The sequence below is a fragment of the Propithecus coquereli genome, unplaced genomic scaffold (assembly GCF_000956105.1).
Source record: "Propithecus coquereli isolate 6110/MARCELLA unplaced genomic scaffold, Pcoq_1.0 Scaffold347, whole genome shotgun sequence".
In the NCBI taxonomy this organism is placed as follows: Eukaryota; Metazoa; Chordata; class Mammalia; order Primates; family Indriidae; genus Propithecus; species Propithecus coquereli.
This window is the reverse complement of record NW_012149141.1, coordinates 394,558-400,146: the sequence shown is the minus strand read 5'-3', so window position 1 is coordinate 400,146 and position 5,589 is coordinate 394,558.

Here is a 5,589-nt window from a genome sequence, read left to right as displayed (position 1 = left end):
TGATAACAAAAAGCTTAGGCGATACTACTAAACCCTAGATAATTCATCATAGAGCCACCCTGAGCATAATTATTTGTCAGAACTGCAAAATTCTGCATAGTGAGCCTGGAAGATCAATTTTAAGGTTCTCCTTTTAAAATAATTGGTGAAAATTTTAGCCAATGCGATTGAGAGAAGTTCTTACCACATCACAAGCTGATTGCATGCTCTCTGTTATTCGAGATGGTGGAGCCTATATACTTCAGCCATTTGAACAAAATATCTGTGTCTCTTGCAAAACCCCAGTTGAAAATAATGTTACTGTTACTTGTTTCATCACCTAATTCCTGCTGATCTTCCCTTTGAAGTCTGTTGCTGTTCTACCTAGAGATGACCACTCCTTCTTTCCGGGTTGTTGTTGTGCTTTTTGTCTGTGCCTTCAAAGGATTCAAATCATATGAATGGTGGAACCCTTATTGAATACAGTGTTTAAGTGGGTACTTGCATTTGACTCCCAGCTCCAACTGCTTACTAGCTGTGGCTTTAGTCAAATTACTTACATCTATTAAAGTTTATTTATCTGTAAAATGGGACTGAGGGGCCTCTCTGACTCATTAGGCTCTTATGAAGATGACATGAAATAAACCACCTAAAGTGCCAAGCACATAGTAAATACTCAGTAAATACTAGCTAGTATTATGTATCCCTAATTATTGTGAATTCCTAATTTGACACAGCATCATTTTTAGTGGTCCTCAGAGTTATAGTTTGACCAGTAGCAAAATTGTGACAAAATTGTGTCTTTGGTACCTCTCTAGTCAATGTTCTTTTTCTTTCCACTGAAGCTATTTCCCCATCCCAAAAAATAAATAATGAGAAAACATACTTCATACTTATGTGTATCTTAATTTGTAAAACGAAGTTGGGTTATTTGTAAAACAAAATCTGAATTATGATATGGGGTTTTCAGATTTTTGTCTTAGCCTTTTGTCCAACAATCAATGTTATATAACTCAGTGTGGTTTCCTCTCTTTTCTACCTGGGTCCAACCTCCGAGAAGACCTCTACCTATGGCAAAGATGAATTCATTCCAACATATCCTTCAAGTGCTATCTGCAACATGTAAGAGATATTTCAAAAAGCCAAGGTCTTAAGAGGCTAAATGACGGTATATGCATGCCTATATCCCGTAGCACTGCACTTTCTAAATTCATTTGGTTGAGATGTTCCAGGCATGTGTGAGGAGTTTTGGAGGCACTGCTTCTACAGGGAGCAAGGTTTGGGATATATGACTTGGTTTTGGTCTCATGAGAAATATATCTGAAAACAATGGGTATAAAGGAAGGGAAAGAAGGAGTAGTTTTTGAATTTGGAAATCATTGGCTCATAAAGAAATCTACATTATAAAAACCTTCTTAAAAAAGGAATGATCAACTTTTGAGACCCAGAGCAGCAGTTGTGTTTACTGTAGCTCTGACTATCCTGCTGTGAGTCCCCGGTTTCCACCAACCAAAGCATGGCTCTCCCATAAATCAGCCAGGTAATTGCAGCTAAAGATTGTGCTTAGAAATAAACACACTGAATCTAAGAGGAAATTATTCATCAAGCATTGACAAATTACTTGTAACTAAGCAAGGGCATTCAAGAATTTTATACTTGGGGGATAAATCCACAACTAAAGGACACGGGGAGCACTGTAGGGGGGAAGGGTATGCCTTTAACCCACACTTGGGTGAGGCAAAGACATAAAGTGTAACCATAATGTTTGTACCCTCAAAATATCCTGAAATAAAAAAAAAAAAAAGAATTTTATACTTGACGACAATATCAACCAGGAAATCTTAAGGATGTCAGAAAGAAAAGGCACATGAATAAAGTCAGCTCTTGGTAGCGAAAGGTCAGGATTTGAATTAGAGAAAGTACTCTGGGAATTTTCTTTGTGTTTTGTTTGAGGGGATGCGGTTTTATTTTGTTTATTTGTTTTTCCATGTATGAAATCATCTAGGTAAGAGCAAGGTTGAACTCTAGTGGTGAAAAGCCCAAACTACAAGCTATTTAAAAATCCCTCTACAAATGAGATAATAACCCTGGAATGCTGTACTAAAATAAAGAAGTTCAGGAGGCTGCAAGCCCCAGCGACAGCAGCAGACTTGATCCTAAAAGAGGAGTCTGTTTGAAAGTACCCAGGTTTCCTCCCATATGGTGTGACTGTTATGGCTGCGTCAAGGCAGCACACTGTTCCAGGGCAAATGCCAAGGGGTGGTATTTTTAGATTTCTCAAAAGCAACCACTGAATATAGATGAATCTACAAGGACAGCATTCATGAAGTAATGGGCTGAAAATAAATTTTATTAAGAATTCCTTAAGTCAACCTTGACCATAACCACGTTAACAAGGACCAGGACTAGCCTAAGTTTCATTCATTCCATAAACATGAAGTGAGTCCCTTCTCTAGTTGAGACACTGTGGGAGGACATACAGAAGTATTAGGCAAGAGTCTTGCTTTCCCGATCAAAGATAATTCCCCCTTGATGCAGAAACAGAGGTGTATAGAACTCAGGCAATCAGGTTTGCCAGACTAAAATCCTCCAAAGACCTCTGTGAACAGCACCTACCTCATCCCTTGGAATTGTGTGCTGCAAAACTCGTACGTGCTTGCCTGGTCTTTGCACGATATCACACTGTGTCTGAGTACCTTGCTCTTGTTGGAAGCTAAGAATCTATGTAGATTTCAATCTAGGAGTAGAAGGAGTAGGTCTATGTTTATAAAATGTGTATATCATCCAAAGACAAGGGTACCATTTGCTCTTGCTGGTTGGTTAGTGGTTGGTTATTTGTTGTCCTTTAAAATTTGAGTGATCTGGTCAACAACTCAGGTTTATTTCTGAGGTTGTCATAGGGCATGATTTCCCAAAGCATAGTATGTCAAAATGGTATTGGGTGTGTGTATTAATGAGCTAGACTAAAAAAAAAAAAGAATGTATTTTTCTTATGTAACCAAACGTCAGGTCAGGGGTGGATATGGCTTCAAGGATGACTGGGTTTAGAGAATTAAATGCCATATAGTTAGTATTTCTCCCTATTATTCTCAATTATCTGTTTTTTCCTCCTTTCTTTCTCTCCATCTCTTATCTAAGTCTCTCCCTGAATGTTGGCTTCTTTTATGCCATCAACAGACTTTCTCCATGTGGTAAGGAGTATAGATCAGCCCAGCCCAAGAGGCAAGGGACATCTGTCTCCCAGTTCCATCACTTAATTTTCCAGGATGTCTCCTGTTGGTCTGGCATGGTTCATGTGCCCACCCGTTAGACAAATCCTGTGCCACTGTGACTGGTGCAGTGTGGGCCTGGCCATGTGCCGGGATATACAATGTCTGCATCAGAAGGAGCTGGGGGAGAATTATTGCAGGTCAGGTGACCATCCCAATTTGAATCTACTCAAAGGGGGTATTTGGAGAAGGGATTCTGTGCTGATATATATTTAAGAAATTTTAAAATTAATCCAATTTGTTTACTACATCACTGCTCAGAACCTTTAAAATGCTACTCAGTGTTATGAATCTTTGAGAAATGGATATGGAATATAGCATTTTTATTAATCTTCTTTGTCCACATGACATTTTGTCATTGTTTTACATTTTCTTATTCATTTAACCACTATCTATTGGGTGCCTAGGCATGGTTCTAGGTGTTGAGGACAGTAGTGAATAAAACAGACAACATGTGGGCCCTCACAGAGTTATTAATACATTCCAGTAAAGAGACAAACAAAAAGCCCAAACGAAAAATAGATATACAGTAATTCCTCACGTAATGTCGTTGATAGGTTCTTGGAAGTGACAACTTTAAGTAAAACAACATATAACAAAACTAATTTTAGCTCAGGCTAATTGATATAAATAAGAGTTAAGCTCCTATGGCATATTTTTGATCATAAAAACACCACCAAACTTTGAAATAAAGACCCAAAACACTTACAATATTAAACATTGAAATAAATGTGAGCTATACTTACATTTAAGAAAGATCAATCAAAACAAGTAAGATAATGATTTACCCAATTCTTCCAGTTCAGGGTCACGGGTGGCCAGAATCTATCCTGGCAGCTCAGAGTGCATAGTGGGAACGCCCCCTGGACAGGACGCACACACACAAACACACACACGCACACACACACTGGGACCATGAGGACATGCTAGTTCACCTAACATGCACAGCTGCACAGTTTTGGGATGGGGGAGGAAACCAGACTACCAAGAGAAAACCCACACAGACATGGGGAGAACGTGCCAACTCTACCAGACAGGGGACCCAGCCAAGAATCGATTTTGTTTTCTCATCAACGTTATAACGAAATGTTGAACAAAATGACATTATTTGGGGACCTGCTGTATAATATTAAATAATGGTAATCCTTCAGAGAAAAATAAATCGGAGTAAAGGAAAAGAGAATAAAGATGGAGCTAGGTTAGCTAGGCTGGTCGTGGAAGACAGAGAGTGAAACTTGAGCACAGTCCTGCTGTGTGAAGCCAGCCACGTGGGCATCCCAGGCAGAGGGGCCAGTATGTGCAAAGGTCCTGGGTGGAAATGCACCGAGAATGCTTGGGGAAATGCAAGAAGGCCAGGGATTTAGAGAGGTAGGAAACATTTACTCTTACCATGTAGTGGGGGAAGGGAGAAAGTTGAAAGTAAATGATTAAGAGTCTGAGCTGCTGAGCTGTGCTAGGAAGACCAACCCAGAACCTATAGGAAGCATTCGGAGGTAGATTGTCAGGAAGGAGCAGTTAGGAGACCACAGTGGTTTAGGTAGTGTGGACATAAGCCAGGGCAGTGGCAGGGGAATGAGAAGGAGACGATCACTTGACCTCCTGTTGCTGGATTGGTGTATTCTGCACAGGCTTCACGGGAGAGGAAGGACTGGGAAGGATGAATAAAGAGCTAGACAGCCTACATCCCACTGGGAAAGATCACAAATTAGGAAGTCAAGACTGATGCAAGAAGAGCTCAGAGACCAGTGGGCAGTAGAGAACACATAAAGCAAAGGATATAAACATCAAAAAGTTGATGATTAGGTCACTAAGGTGTGTTAGATACAGATTCCAGGCTGAAGCGTTTGCATTTGATGCAGAGACTACTGGGAAACCACTGATGATGTTTGACCTAGAGAATGAGATGATGAATGCAAATGTTTGAGGCAGCTGGAGTGTCATCTCTTTCCCCAGCCCATATCAGCCCTTTGCTGCGCCTTACCCTCCGGGAACCCTGAGGTAAAGCAGGGGACTGATGTGCTTATTTGAACAAAGCCACTAATCATTCATAATGCCTGAATTCCAGAAGCTGCTGCTTCCAACTCGCAAGCATTGGATGGAAGTAAATTAAGGCCATTTCAAGCCCCTTGGCCACACAAATTAGGGTAATCCTAGGAAGCAGTATAGCACAGTGGTTTACAATGCCACCTGGCCTGGTTCCATCATTTTCTAGCTGTGTGAACCTTGCCAGCCTCTCTGTGCATTAAGTGCCACATCTATAAGTAGAAATCATAATCATGATCCTTAGATCAAGAATTTTTGTGAGAATTAAATGAAAGAATCCATGCAGAATGCTTAGAAC